The sequence below is a fragment of the Diabrotica virgifera genome, chromosome 10 (assembly GCF_917563875.1).
Source record: "Diabrotica virgifera virgifera chromosome 10, PGI_DIABVI_V3a".
Taxonomy (NCBI): Eukaryota; Metazoa; Arthropoda; class Insecta; order Coleoptera; family Chrysomelidae; genus Diabrotica; species Diabrotica virgifera.
In genome coordinates this window covers 85,420,096-85,437,596 of record NC_065452.1, presented here as the reverse complement: position 1 = coordinate 85,437,596, position 17,501 = coordinate 85,420,096, and positions in this window count along the sequence as shown.

The following is a 17,501-nucleotide window of genomic DNA, read 5'->3' as shown; positions in this document are numbered from 1 at the left end:
CATAACCCAGGATCCAAAAACACCAGGACACGGCGCTTGCCCCAGTGTGTTTTTCGGACTGTTTGCTTTTGCTGCCAACACTACACATTCACTACAAACCCTGAAGAGGACAAAATCCTAAACGGGGACAATCATTGATCGCATTTCCACATAGCAATTTATCTATACACGCAAATCAAACAATGATAGTAGTAGAATAAAAACTCAGTCTACCTCCAGCAGCAGCGAGAAACGGAACTACCTGACTTGACAATGGCAAGTGAGATCTTGCCGAAACGTCTTAAAATAATGGTTTTTTCAAAACCAAAATTATTCAACGCGGAGTCAAACCCGGAAAACAACAGAGAGCATATATATATATATATATATATATATATATATATATATATATATATATATATATATATATAGCACTCGTAAGTGTAGGGTTTTTTCGGTCAAGTGGATGGAAAAAAAGAGACAAAGAATTCGGCTAAAGTATAAAAAACAAGTGAAGAAAAGCCGGCTTGCTTTTTTTAATGTCAGGAATGAACCAAGAAAAAAACCAGATTCACACTTCAAGAATAAGTAATATTTAAGCATACTTCATTTTAACTTTAGGCAACATCATTAAATAACTTGAATGCTAATATGCAATTTGAAAATTTAAAGTTTAATAGTTACCAACAGGTTGATCTTAGCCCAACAAACGCACACAAGAAAATGGAGTTTAAATTATCAGGTCTAACTGACATCTCGCCAAGAGGTAAGCAACCTTGAAAATTTTTACAAAGAGTGACTGACAGCTGTAGTACAGTGCGGTAAATTCAAAACGATGTAATAAAACAGTTGTAAAAGTTTTTAAAGAGTGAAAATAATATGAAGAAGTAAACAAGGGATGTACCCTATAACCTCGTGGACCAGAATCGCAGTTTTTTTTAAACACGTGAGGGCAATTCACATAATTATATGAAAAAAGTGCCTGCGTTAGTACTGGTTATCCAGTTAACTAACAAATAGATAAAGTAACACATAATTATAACTTCCATATATCGCAGCTCAATGTGCAAAAGAAAAAAATATGCAATAATTTAAGAAAATCTATAAATCAATTTAATTAAATGTAATTTATAATTCTCACCAGTAATGCAAAATTTAATCTTATAGGAATTTAGATTGTTTAATCTATTAAGTAAACTGTTATATCAAAAAAAATGGGAAAAAGCTTGAAAAAACCACCAAAAAACTTTTTTACAATATAATAATTTGAGTGTAATAATACCAACTAATTCTGAAAAATCAATGCATGGTATATTTGACTCAAGTTACTGATGTCAGTTCTCTTGTTAAGTGCACTAGGAGTCTTTAATATGAAACACATCTCTAAGAACTGTCTTTTCGAGAGTTTGCGTTCATTGCAAAGGATCTTGGCTTCATCAAAGTCCACCTTATGTTTAGTATCTATTGCATGCTGGGCCAAGGCACAAGTTGGTTTTTTCAAAGTGATGTCACTACGGTGTGAAATTAAACGTGATTTTAAAGCTCGCTTTGTCTGCCCTACATAACATGAGTCACATTCAGCACAAGGTATGTGGTAGATAACATTCACTTGTTCCAAAGGGGACAAGGGTGTTTTAGTCTTAGAGAACACATTTCTGACTGTTCTTGCATTCTTAACTGCAATCTTAACAGGAATATTATTATTTTTATATAGTTTAATGAGTTTATCAGTAAATTGAGGAAAATAAGGAAGTGAAGAAAAATGGGAAACAGGAGTCCCAAGATTAGTAGTAGGCAGAATTGTGATGTTACTAGTATTATTCGATATTGATCTAAGTTGGTCACCATTGGGTATATCATTCAGAGAGGAACCGTAGCTTTGGGAAAAAAGAAATTTGTTGATAAGAGAGGAAGGGTAGGAGTTATCAACCAATATACTTCTGAGTAACAGAAGGGATTCCCTTCGATTAACCGAATGTGCCAACCTATGTAGCCTACAGCTTAAAGCTTTAATAAGGTTTATTTTATATTTCAAGGGATGACAAGGATGGTAGTTGAGAAACCTATTAGAGGCCATTGGTTTCCTGTACCAACTTGTAGTGAGTGTGTTATCTCCACTTCTAGTGACACGCATGTCTAAGAAGGGGATACTGTGGTTGGTGGGGTCCTCGAGTTCCCATGTGAACTGCAAATGAGGATCAAACCCATTGAAGATAGACAAGGTGGCCTGAGTCTTGTCTGGTGGTAAGGCTAGTAATAGGTTGTCCACATAACGTTTAATAAAAGGGACTTGAAAATCTAAATGACCCAGACGGTCAGAGACTAAATCATCCAAAACATAATTAACTAGGATGGGTGAAATCGAGGAACCCATTGATGTCCCAAAAATTTGTAAATAAAATTTATCGTTGAAGACCAAAAATTAGTGTCAAACACTAATTGGAACAATTCTGCAAACACTTCCCAGGAAACTGGAGAATTAGGTTGGATAACATTCCAATGATTTCTTAGTGAAGTAAGGACACTAGCCAAGGGAAGGCTAGTAAAAAGTGAAACTACATCAAAACTCGCTAAAATATAACCGTGTGGTAGCTTAAAGTCATTAATAAATTCACTAAATTGAAAAGAGTCAACAATGTTGAAATCATTATTGTAGTTATAAGATTTTGACAAGATGTCAGTCAAAAATTTGGCAATATGTATGTTAGGTGAATTAATTGAGGAAACAATAGGCCTCATACTCAATGTGGGCTTGTGAATTTTAGGCAGACAATAAAATCTCGGAGCATAACCATCATAATTGTGTAATGACTTAGCTAAAGTTTGATCTATGATCTTAATATTTTTTAAGTGAGTAATGAATTTATTAATTTTGTTAGAAAATTTGGAACAGGGGTTAGAAGTGAGAGGTTGGTAGCTAGCGAGAGGTTAGTTGATAACGTCATCTAACAATGATTGGCTAAGGCTGAGATATTGATCTTTATCCATAAGAACAGTGGCATAACCTTTGTCACTGGTGAGAACAAGAAGATTCGGGTGGGTTTTTAAAAACGATACCGTTTCCCTATAAATCTTGTTAATTTCCGATATGGATTGCCTAGGGCGATTAGTATAATTCAACAGAATGTTATTAGATGATGACCTTAGGGAGAGAAGATCAGCATTGTCCGCATGAGACAATATATTTTCCACATCTGCAAGAATCCTACTGATTGAATAATCTTTGAAGGAAGGTTGTAGACCAAATTTAGGGCCCAAAGACAATAACTTTAGAATATTTTGAGGAACATCCACATTAGAAAGATTCTTAATCCAATTAGGATTAAATGGAATTTTGTGGAATTCTGGAGTACCCAAGTTATCAAACTTCCGCCGAAGATGTAAAATGGTTTTATTATAAATGAAATTAAATTTTTTGTGTAAAGAGGTCTCAAACTTATCTAACAAAGTTGCAGGTAAAATGTGATCTAAGAAATCAGTGACATTATTGATTTGACCAAAAATGAATTTAATATCTGAATGAACCTTCGATATATGGAAATTAAGTAATCCTTAAGTGCTCCTTTTTTATATTGGAATTGACGGTCGTACTCCTTTATGATATATATATATATATATATATATATATATATATATATATATATATATATATATATATATATATATATATATATATATATATATATATAAGATTATGGTATTCTTGACTGTATATTCAAATATCAAGCAGTGATTCTTGAGGATGCAGTCTATTTTGGCTAAGGTATTTATATTCTAATATATATATATATATATATATTGTTATATTTCTATTTGATATGAAAATTAAATTTTGATAATTATAAACAGAATTCAATTTAATATAAAATATTTTCAATTTTCTCAACCACGGGCATATAAATTTAGAACAACCTATATACAACAAATTGTTATATTTAATTTTAAGAAGTGATTAAACGAAACTCGGGACAATGCGCTTAAAATAAAACTAAAGTGAAATCGATAATAGGTCATTATCGTTGTTCGCGGAAGGTTCGATCATTAGCCTATGCTAAATAAGACTCAAGTGAAATCGATAATAGGTCATTATCGTTGTTCGCGGAAGGTTCGATCATTAGCCGATGCTAAATAAGACTTAGTGGAAGTAGATAATAGATCATTAAATTTTGTAATTAGTAGAAAGTAATTTTAGAATGGGAATTAACTATTTTTCTTTTAAAATCCATTAAGCATATTTAGAAATATTAAAAATTGGTTTTGAGGAATACTGCGAATGAGAGTTGGTGGTGGAAGTTTGATTTGTGAATCTGGAAGGGATATTTAGAAAGTAGTGGAATGAATGACAAATAGAGATCAGAATGTTTTGAGCGGTCGAGAAGTGAAGTCCAGTAGTAGACGGTAGTGTACGGAGAGTGAGAAAGCCGGTGTAGTTCCGTGAGTGTGGAGTATCTATCGTGGAACGAGAGGTAGGCCAGGTTGAGAGTAAAAGAACCTCTTTGAGCCAAGAGTTCCCGGTAGCTGATTGCAGTTTCGAAAAAGGTAGAACACAGCATCACGACAGAAGCAGGAAACGAGAGCTATACGAGCTAGTTTCAGAGGAGAACATTACTGGAAGCCAGGACGAGGTTTTGATTGCAGCCAAGGATAGCAGGAAACGGGTTTTGTGTGAAGACATTCTCAGTTCACCAGAAAAAGGTCAGTCTCATTTGTTTGGACATGAATGTATGGGTTTTTCGTATTAAATACCACATTTAAAATTGAAGAAACATAATCAATAATATCAGAAAAGCTTCATCAAACTTAAATAGAATTGTTGCTAATAAATCATAATAGTTAAATGTTAATAAAAACTTTCAATTGGAAACCAAAAGGAAATAAGATTCCCATGTGTAAATGTTATGTTTAAGAATAATAAGATATAGCAAATATTAAGCAGTGATTGCCATTTAAATAAAATAAACAATATTTTGATTACAATTGTAACCCATATGTGTTATTATTTTACTCTTTTCTTTCCTATCCCGATTAGGAACCATTGAGAAATACTTAGAAGCCACGTATGTAAGTAATTAATTTTATAAAAAGCCCTGAGATTGAAAACATATTGATATGTGATCTGGTAAGTTAATTAGATTATTATTAATGCATTGATTAAATTAAATGACATATAAAAATATTATCTCATATCAATAATCAAGATCACATCAATATATATATATATATATATATATATATATATATATATATATATATATATATATATGCCAAAAAGTCCTAATTTGAAAATAGACATCGACGTGTCTGAGGATTTCTTTTAAAATTTGCGTATTCCCGAGATAATGAATTTATGCAAACTCAAACGTCCTCATTTATACTAGTGTCGCGCCCGCTTGACTACCTACCTTGGCAACATTGAAATTTTCAATTAAAGGTCCGATTTAGTGTTATGACCGATTTCGCAATTTTTAAATTTTTAATCGCTTATATGCCAAAAACTATTAATCTAAGAGAAAAGTCACTAAAAACCTTTTCTGTTTGGAATGATTCAAAAAACCTAAAAAAACTTTGTTCGATGCAAAAAAAATAATTTTAGGAAAAACCCTAATTTTCCCCTCGCCTGGCAAGTTTTTATGCTGTCCAGAATCGCCTGTCATTGTACACATTTCTTCTAAATGACTTACTTAAACACATACTTAAATTTGAACTTTACAGGAGAAAGTTTATTTTACCCCCTAGACTATGCACTTTTCGATTCGCGAGTAGATACACGGGCAGGGCTGATGCCTGCCAGGTCGTGGTTTTTAGCCTAGGTGTGCTATGAATTATCACTATACAAATTTCTAGCCTTACAGGAAGACCGTTACTCGGAGGGTTCGCTAGCTCTCCTACTATAACACGATCTGTACAACAGTATTAAGTCGCGTTTACACGATGACAATTGGAAAGACAATTGTCATTGGACAATTGTCATCACGTGGTTGCGGATTGTCGGAGGCCAGTCCAGTTGAACGAGAAGATGTTTATACGGGGCCAACTATTGCCATGGCAGTAGACAGCTAAAACCTGGTCGACTGCTCGTCATCTAAAGGGAACTGGCAAAAAACAAGACAGCACTACTGGCCTACACCGTTCACACGGCGCCAATTGTCGCGACAATTGAGATTTCGAGTGGTGGGGGACTCACTGGGTGCAGCTCATTGTCCTCAGTCTACTCCCGGAGACAACTGAATTTTGGGCCAATTGTGAGGGCAGTTGGCAAGGCAATTGGCCTGAAGTGTTTAGACGAAGACAATAATTTCATGCCAGTCAGTTGTCTCCTGACAATTGTCTCGCCAATTGTCATCGTGTAAACGCGACTTTATGGATGATATGACCATCAAAACTCTACTGGTTAAACTATCAGTATAGCTATAGAACTTGTCTTTTTTGTGAAACTAATACGAGTATATCATAGATTGGGAGCTTCCATTAGCAGTGCTATTATTGTATTAAAGCATTTTATTCGATAATTTAAAATATCGTTAGCTAGTAATTCGATAAGCTCTATAATATATAATTCATCGGTACCAAAGGCATCTCCATCCTATCCTATTAATTACAAACACAAGAATAACTACGGCACTTTTCCCCTTTTTTGTTATACGATGCTTATAATCACCAATGGCCTGAGGTTAATGAAGTGGTCACTTTATAGGCCAAAGAGAATACTATAGTATTCATTTAATTAATGGAAGCTCATTTATCTTGGTCAAGTGTAGATTCTAAATATTTTAATAATACATTAGCTCTAAAAAACTTCAGGCTAGTTTTGATTTCGTTGATTTATTTTTAATGAAATTAGATACTTTTTGTTAGGGTGACGTGATTTAATTTTTCTCTAATTTTATTTCGATAAAGGGAATCGTTGATGATATGATATCATTCAATCATCCATATCAATGTCATGGATTTTTAATATTTATAGGTCCAAAAGCCGAAGTGATATTAATTTGTTTCAAAGAAAATTTGTATTGATACGACTCTAATAATCACGAATTCTTTGCATTACATATAAATGATATTACTGTTTATACAATAAAATTAAATACAATCAAAACCAGAAAATTGGAATATCTCGGACATATTACATATGGAGAGAGATACAACTTGCTCCAACTCATTATGCAGGGAAAGATTCAAGGAAAAAGAAGCATAGGGAGACGTAGCATATCGAGGATGCGCAACCTAAGAGAATGATACGGTTTTACATCAAATGAACTTTTCAGAGCAGCCGTCCCTAAAGTCCGAATAGCTATGATGGTTGTCGACCTCCGTCGCGAAGATGGCACTTGAATAAGAAGATACATAAATATAATAATATCACAAGGAAAAAATTCCTGTACTGGCTGTATACCATAAATCACGAAAAAATAAAAACCTTATTTTGTAAAACGTATATGTATTTAAAATCCCTAAAAAGGGCTGTATCACAAAACGTTTTCGGAATCAATATTCCATCATCAGTGCTATCACAGGTTTACATGCTTTAAGCCACCAAAATGTACGGGTAAAAACCCTTAAATTGATTTTAAACAGTTGGGGTTACATTATATTATCTGATTTTGAAAGATGTTTAAAATATTTCCAGATTAACCCCTGGCATCACATGACATCAACCATATTGGTTGGAAAAGTGAAGGTATAACCTTACATGGCAGAGTTTAGGTGACAACTATAAATATAATAGGTATAAGTCAAGTTTCCGTCTATGAAAAATGGGCATATAAGCCTATTTTTGACAATTCCCAGACAAATATTCAACTTTTTTGAATGCGGGGCATGTGCTTCATGAAACCAATAAGGATTCTATTTTAACCAATACGTATAAATATAACAATCAACTGAAGAAGACGAACAAGACAAACAACCAACAGTATGGTGAAGGTAACTATATAGTGGCTCCATTTGGTCTCACGGACTTGAAGCATTGAATAAGTTTCTGATGGACATCAACAATAAAGAAGAATCAATTAAATTTACCATGGAAAAAGAAAACAACAATGTATTTCCTTTTCTGCATGGAATCACAAAAGTAGTGATGAGCAAAACAAGAACAAGACCAAGACCAGGCTAGTCTTGGTCTTGTTCTTGCAAGCTTGGTATTGGACTTGGTCTTGCAGCTAAAAGGCAGTATTGGTCTTATTCTTACTCTTGCACTAGCCGGTCTTGTTCTTGGTCTTGGTCTTGCTGCAAGAGTCTTGCTGGTCTTGCTTTTTTGGTAGTAATAATTTGGACCAAACAATTTCGAATAAAATACACAAAAATCAAACATTTTTTAATTTATTTAATAATTAACTTTTTTTATAAACTAACTAAAACATACTTTTTAGTAAATACATACATATTTACCATACCTATTTATAGACCTAATACTATAACATAATAACTAAACCTAATGGGGAGTTATAAACGCTTAATTCTGTAATTTGTTATCTTGCAGTTGTTTAGTTTTATTTAAACACTCGTAGCACGAGTTATTCGCACTTTTTATTTTCACATATTTTTGGATTGAATACCCATTATGACATTTAAAAAGTTCAAAATATTCGGATGTGGGTAGTAAAAACTAGAATTTAAAACACACTGAAATGATGAGCATGCATTTAAAGTGCGGCACATACTATTTGTAGTACTGGCACTATCTGAGGAAAACCTAGATTCTTCCAAATAGTTTTCAACTATGAAATCAGTAAAATTCTTTACGCGTTTGGCATCCGGGATTTTCACAAATAATTCAACTTCCAACTTTCGTTGATTGTAAAAAATTAATCCAAAAAATAATTTTAAAAATTTCCCAGTATCGGAATTTTTGTCATTATATTCAGAAACTGAACCTAAGTTTTGATTTTTGCGATACCAAGCTTGACACATTACAATCGACAACCAGTTATTTTTTATTTAGGCCACAACGCTTTCACAGCATTGTGAATCCCTTTTCAAAATCTATTATGATATTTTTTGGTATAAATTTTAAATTTAACGACCTACATTTTTCCTCGATTATGCGAAAAGAATTGAAATAAGTGTCAGTATTTTTATTAGACAAAAAAGCGAAAGCTACTGGTACATAAAAACCGTTTTTTATGGCATTTTTTTAAAATGGATTACCCTATCTATAATTACATTTTTTTGTCTTACAAGTAATTTCAATTGTCCTTGAACTGTCGCCGTTTGAAAACTTGCCTTCTGGGCACTTTGAAGGTTGAGAAAATACAAACCGCTTGACTTAATCAAAACGACTTAAAAATATAACCAAAATATTATGTATTTTAAAAATTCGATATTGTTTAAGGTTTATTACAATGTCAGTATATATTATTGAACTAAAAAAATATAGTTAAATAATAAAAAACCAATTTCGCAAAAAAGTGCAAGAGTCTTGCAGGTTGGTCTTGGTCTTGCGTAGTCTTGCAAAGTTCGGTCTTGGTCTTGGTCTTGGTCTTGAATACCTAGTCTTGGTATTGGTCTTGAAAACCAAAAGGCGGTCTTGGTCTTGGTCTTGGTCTTGCTGCAAGACCAAGACCAAGACCGCAAGACCAAGACCAGTCTCGCTCGTCACTACACAAAAGAGGACACGAAATATACAACTAAAACTACTGCTCTAATGAAAATGAATTTCAGGAAGAAAGAAACTGCTAACAAAGGTTTTGACAAAAAACGATTACCTATTGTCATTTACAAAAAAGCATTGAAGGAAGAAACGGCAAAACACCACACGCAATCTAGAAACATCCACAAGAAGATTAAAAGATGACAACAATACTAGATGTAAATAGCTCATCAGAAAAATGAAAAAGGATCAGATATAAATACAACATCACAACTAAATTCAAAACAACCAACACACTGAGATATACCGTATCCAAAACCATACCCATCAACACACATCAAAGAACTGCATCTATAAAATACTCTTTGAACGCAACAATCTCTATGTAGGAGAAACCGTAAGACTATTAAGTGTCAGGATAAATCAGCATGAGATATACATCAAAAGAAAAATTACAGATATACAAACATGCCTGGAAAAATGAGCACACAGTACAATAGAAGGATACACCAATAGTCATCAAAGAAACAGCTGTCATCCTTCTTAAATAAAGGAAAATATGTAGCACACTCATCAGCAAAGTAAAGCAGGCTTTGATTGCCAATACTAAATGAAGAAGTCTACAACAAAAATATATCAACAGTAGAGGATTGATAGAAAGTCGGAGACATCATTTACTATTTTATTATACGTCCTACATACAGTCGGAAAAATGAAAGAATACCCATGAACGAACGTATAAAACACGCTCTATTTTCCTGTCACCGTGTCACAAAGAAAATTGCCCAGCGCAAGTATATGTAATAGGGCAAAAATATCAGCGTATTTCAGACTGAACTGACTGGTATCTCCATAGCCGCAAAAGAGATAATCGGGAAAGGTATAGCCGGCAAAACTATAATAATCTGCACCGACAGCAGACAAGCGCTACTAACCCTTAACAGACCACGTGTCATATCAGGGCTAGTAATGGAGTGTCATGAATCACTAGGCCAAGCTTCGGATGGTAACAACATCATCCTGAGGTGGGTTAAAGGACACAACGGAAATAAAGGCAACCGCATTGCTGACCAGCTAGCTAGGAAGGCAGCAGGCCTAATACTCTTAGGCCCTGGTGATCTTTTTGGCTGGTCAACTACAACAATCGCGGAAATTGTCAAATGTCACTCCCACACGCAAACCGTGAAAAGATGGGAAGAATGACAAGGATGTAGACTTGCCAAGGTAACACTAAGGAACCTTGGAAGTCAGCATCAGAAAAGTACTTGAGAATGACCAGGAAAAACCTACGCTTGACAGTTGGTTTTTTAGCTGGCCATTGTCAACTAAGAAAACACCTCCACACACTGGGGCTAGTAGACACATCTCTATGCAGGAGGTGTGAACGAGATGACGAAACTGTCGAGCATGTCCTATGTGAATGTCCGGAGTTATCGTCAATACGAGAGTATGCGTTCGGCGAGCCTTGGCCTACACTTGCGGATATACTGATGAAGATTCTGATGACTTTCCTTTAGAAGAAACTTCCTCGTCACAAACGTTGAAAGTTTTGCATAGTATTCAGAAGGATATGGCATCAATGAACATTAAATACGGAGATTTGTTGCAGTCTGTTAATTTTTGCAGCGATTCAATTACAACTTTTGAAAATACTATTTCTACTCTTACTAACAAGATTAAGGAAATTGAAAAGTTGACAAAAGAAAATTTAAATTTAAGGGATGAGGTCAAGTTTTTAAACTCTCGAGTGGATACACTTGAGCAACAGTTAAGAGCCAATGATGTTGAGATATGCGGAGTTCCTTTTAAAGATAACGAGAATGTTTTAAAAATAGTTTCCGAAATTGGTTCGGCTATCGATCTCCCTATAACCGAAGGTGATGTTGACTCTTTTTACCGTTCCTCAACTTTTCGTACAGATCTACCTAAGCCTATTATTGTAAAATTTTCTAAAAAAATTAAAAAGGATTAATTTCTGGCTGCCGCAAAAGCAAAACGTCGTCAAAATGGTAGTTTTAGGGGATTGAAAATAGCAAATATATCTGACCAATTATATGTTAATGAACACTTGACCCCTAAAAATAAAAAACTTCTACGAGATACGAAACTAGCTGCGAAATCAAAACAATACAAATATATTTGGACAAGAAATTGCGTCATATTTGTGCGAAAGGATGATAGATCCCGAATTATAAAAATTTCATGCGATGGGGATATCGAGAAGTTGGATTAAACTACATATTTATTTTTTTGACATTGTTTTTTGTATTTTTTTTTATGGATATGGCTGGTGTTTCTAATCTGTCTTTTTTGTATCAAAATGTTAGAGGATTAAATTCAAAAGTTAGCATTGTATTTCGCAATATTCTTAACTGTGAACAAAACATAATTTGTTTGACGGAAGCGTGGCTGAATACATCAATTTTAAGTGAAGAAATTTTTTCTTGTTATAAAGTGTATAGACGGGATAGGGAGACAAGTTCTTCTACCAAACTTACGGGAGGAGGTGTTCTTATAGCTGTGTCAGAGGAACTTACTAGCTATTCCGAGGAGTCTTGGTGTTCTGAAGCAGAAGATGTTTGGGTCACCATCACTCCTCAGAATAAACAAAAAGTACACATAGGTTGTGTGTACATACCTCCCAGAGACATGGCTGCATTAAATTTTTTTTGTAATAAGCTTGTTGATATCTACCTAAATAATATTAATGATATTTTTGTCATTTGTGGAGACTTTAATCTCCCTGAAATTAAACGGTTACTATATGGGAATGACCACTGCAAACCAAGTAATTATAATGATCCTAGATCAAGCTTATTAGTTGACACCATGTCTTTGGTTGGTATGGTTCAGTACAACCCAAATGTCAATAAATCAGGTAATACTTTAGACCTTATATTTAACAATAGTTTTTTGATAAAAAATGTATGTTTGTCTACGAATCCACTAGTTCCCGAGGATAAATATCACAATACTTTAGAGTTTGATGTAGATATTCCTTTTAATATTTGCACTAGGGTTTTAAACCAATCTCGAAGAAATTTTAAACTCTCGAATTTTAATGAAATTAACCGTCTTTTATATGCAGTTGATTGGAAAACTAAATTTAAGTTAAATGATATAAATGAAGCTGTAAATTTGTTTTATAATATTATTGATAAAATCATTAATTTGCATGTACCTACATATCCTAATTACTATAAAAGATACCCTTTTTGGTTCTCTACTTCTACAATAAAAGTTATTAAAGAAAAGCTTAAATTTCATAGTCGATGGAAAAAATACAACAATAATTTAGATTATTTAACCTTCAAAATTTTACGGGGCACATCTAAATCCTTAATAAATGAAGATTATAAAAAATATTTAACTAACGTTGAAACCAATATTACTGAAAATCCTAAATATTTCTGGCAATTTGTAAAAAATAAGAGAAATTGCAATAGTTTTCCAAACAGTTTGCTTACTGCTCAGGGCTCTACTACTGACGTACAGAAAATTTGTAACGTATTTTCTGATTACTTTGCTTCTATTTTTGTACCTAGTAATGTTAGCAATTTTGGTAATATTTACACTAACACGCCTTTAAATATCTGTAAATATACTATTACTCGCGAAATTATTGAAAATAAACTTGAAAATTTACCTCATAAAGGGCCTGGACCAGATGAGCTACCTACTGATTTTATTAAAAACTGTAAACAATCTCTAACAGAACCTTTATTTCTGTTGTTTAATAAATCACTTAATGCCGGTCAATTTCCTGATAAATGGAAGAATGCTTTTATTATTCCAATTCATAAATCCGGAAATAAAAGCAAAGTTGAAAATTACAGACCTATTTCTAAGTTAAATATTTTTAGTAAGGTATTTGAAAGTATAATTTCTGATTTTCTTTATTATGACGTAAAAAACCTACTTAATATTGAACAACACGGCTTTATGAAAAAACGTTCAGTCGATACAAACTTATTCTTATACATGTCATTGAATACATACTTCAAAGTCTAAATGAGAGAAAAAGCGTTGATTCAGTTTATACTGATTTCAGTAAAGCTTTCGATAAAATCGATCATTCGATTCTTGTTTTGAAACTATCTGAGATCGGTATACATGGTAATTTATTAAGATGGTTTGACTCATACGTCAGAAATAGATCACAACAAGTAACTTTAGGAGCTTTTAAATCCAATGCTGTGATCACTACGTCAGGAGTGCCTCAGGGGTCCCATTTAGGTCCTTTACTTTTTAATTTATATGTTAATGATATTTCTGCATGTTTTAAATTTGCTAAATTTATTATGTATGCCGACGATTTAAAGATATATCACTGTATTTCATGTCCTAATGATAGAATTCAATTTCAAGAAGACTTAAACAATTTATCTGATTATTGTGTAAGAAATAACCTGTTTTTAAATGTTTCAAAATGTAATTATATACATTTTTCTCGCAGCAGCCCTGACTTAAACTATAACACATATGAAATTTCTAACTGTGTATTGCATGCAGTAGAAAGCGTTAAGGATCTTGGTATACTTTTGGACCGTATGCTACTCTTTGATCAACATATCTCTAATATTACTAGAAAAGCCAGTAAGCAGTTGGGCTTCATATATAGAACTTGTTTTGAGTTACAAAGCCCTTTTACCATTAGAACATTATATATGGCATATGTCAATAGTATTTTAATGTTTGGTTCTATTATTTGGAATCCGCGTTATTCGGTATACATCTCTAAAGTAGAATCCATTCAAAATAAGTTTATTTCCTATTGTAAAAGGAAATTTTATCCTGATAGTGATAGACAACGCATTCGCTCTAATTTAAAAATAATTTTTCTTGAGCATAGTAGACAAATTGTGGATGTCTTATTTGTTCACAAGGTCCTAAATAATAATGTAGATTGTATTGACCTTATAAATTTCCTGAAAATTCGTACTCCAAGCCACACTACTAGAAATAATTATACTTTTGTTACGGACCAAGCATGCACAAATTACTTTTTAAATTCACCTGCTCATAGAATGACAAATACTTATAATAAATTGTCTAGCGTTGTGGATATTGATATCTTCTTTCATAAAGCGGATATGATTAAAAAACTATTGAAGAATCACTTTCTTGAAACTTAGTCTTTTGGTGTATTCAGTCTTGTTATCGCTTATTTTCTCATTTTTTTTTCTCTTTTGTTCATACATATTATATCATTTTCTGTATTTATGTTCTTACTTCAATGAATATTTTTACTTTTAGTTTGTAGTTATATATCAGTTTGTAAAATTGTAAATGTATCTGAAATTCTGTAGTGGATACTTTTATGGGTTTGTCCTGTCTGTATCCCAAACAAATAAAATAAATAAATAGGGGAGATGTCACCAGGTGATTTGTCCACCTTCCTGGAAATGGCAGGATGGATGATGAACCAAGGACGACAACCCCCTGGGAGGATGGACAATGGGTCAAGTGCTGTAGGACTTGACTCACACTCCCTACTCTACAGATACAGAAGTACTACATGTAATAATAATTATTACATGTACTTGCGCTGGCCAATTTTTTGTATGACACGGTGACAGGAAAATACAGCGTGTTTTATATGTTCGTTCATTGGTATTCTTTCATTTTTCCTACTGTATGCAACACACAACACACAGACAAATAATTCAAAAACACACAAAATTGATTACCAATTTGATGTCATCAGGGTACAAACACCACCCTCAGATTTGTTCAATTAAAAGCATGGTATTGCCTACAAGATCGAGGCCCTTTCAGTTTTGAAAAAACTATACCTAATAACAACTTGTTGGATATACATTTCCGCACAAAAATTTTTAAAATAATCGTTTTGAAGTTATACTTCTTTAGGCGCGTTTGGGAGTAAATGTATATGTTTTTGTTATTATTAATTAGGTTATACTTACTATTTTAGGGCTTAACACTGATGATGGATTACCTATTAATCCCAAAACGTTTTGTTTTGTGACGTAACCCTTATTGGGGTCTATTAAATATACCTTTTACAAAGGATCTTGTATTTTTTGTGATTTATGGTATACAGCCAGCTACAGGAGTTTTATTCTCCTCGTGGATTTTTAAATGTATATGTGCGCGAATTCATCAAAAGTCTTGGTCCTTGGCACAGCTGAAGTATTATACGTGCTCTGATTGGGTAATTACAATGACATGTCAATAATTGTTCAATATGTCGGTTATAGGTAAACAAATGTTGTGTATATTAGTTTTTATTGTTGTGGGGACAGAGACAAAAGCAAGTTTATAATTGTAGTGACTTTTTAAATAGTTTTTAAAAGCAACAGGTACGTAATTGTAAATGTTACAGTATTAAAAAAAAATTATATAGATACATATTTGGAAAATGTAAAATGTAAGTACCTACCTTCTATGTAATGCTTTGATTTACATAATTTGATTACCAACAAAATTTCTACCAATCTTCATCTAATATATTGTTTTCTTACTCTATGTTTTGTTGTATTTTAATATTTTAATTCCGCAAAAATCAAACTAATTTGATTAAATTTAGAACTGTCAAAAGTTTAAAACGTTCAGTTAGTCTATATTCCCACATGACCGACGTGGCTAAATGCTAAGGCACTTTAATTTCAAAACAAATCACTTTAATATGCGCGGGTTCGATCCCCGATGCAAATTTTTCTTCTTTAATTTTTTTATACATTTTATGAGTTTAATATTTAAATAAAATATAAACAAACTGTTTAAAGTATGTATATTAATTTCGTTGAAATCATATAATAGAATTATAACTGCTTATGTACGTACAAAGTACACACACATTCTTTTTTTGAAAACGAAGTAGAAATTAAAACGTCAAATAACAATTATTACAAACTGTAATTTTCATTACAGTCAATTGTGGCTTAACCCCACATAAGCATACTTATTAAAGGAGTAAGTTTTCGTTTTGATTGTTAATTGCGAAATAAATAATTTTCATCTTTATTTTTAGAATTCAATTTTTTGGCATAGCTTATACAATTTCAGAAAGAGTATTATTAAATTTTATATCAGAATCACAGTTTTTTAAGTAATTTTTGACATCTTACACTGGCAGTTTTGAGACACCCATGGCAATTGGCAATTTACGTAAGTATCTGAGAGGCATAAGTTAGAAAACTATACTCAAATTTTGATAGTTGATTATTTCGTGAACAGATTAACGAATTCCGCTATTTTTTCTTTTTCTTTAATATTAATTTATACAGTTGGGCAAATGTTTTTTCAAACTTAACAAAACTAGATTAACAATAAAAAATAACAGTTAACAAAACTTTTAAAACAGAAAGGGACATAGCGTAAACAAGTCTGATAAAATAAGAAAATCTACGGTTTCGTTTTGATTAAAATCTGTCTTCCTCCATCCCCCGATAGTACTATTTCTAGGTCTACCTGTTGTCAAGGAGGCTCTAAGGAAGACAGATTTTTACCAGTCCGACCGTAGATTGTCGATATAAATTAAAATAATTTATATCGCAGTATGGATAGAACGCCCTCTAACGGGGAATAAGCGAAATGAATTTCGACTCAATTCAAGCTTTCTGCTTAACCCAGGTATAAACATACCAAAAGGCACCGCCAGGAAAACGTTCCACTTTGCGGTTCAGAGAGCCCATAAGAAATGAGTCTTTGTACTCTATGCAGAGTATGGCATTAACAAAATAAGAAAATCTACGGTTTCGTTTTGATTAAAATCTGTCTTCCTCCATCCCCCGATAGTACTATTTCTAGGTCTACCTGTTGTCAAGGAGGCTCTAAGGAAGACAGATTTTTACCATTCCGACCGTAGATTGTCGATATAAATTAAAATAATTTATATCGCAATTCTGATAAACACCTATAAATGGGAGTTATTTGTCGACCAGGTAAGCGGTATAAACGGCGCAATATA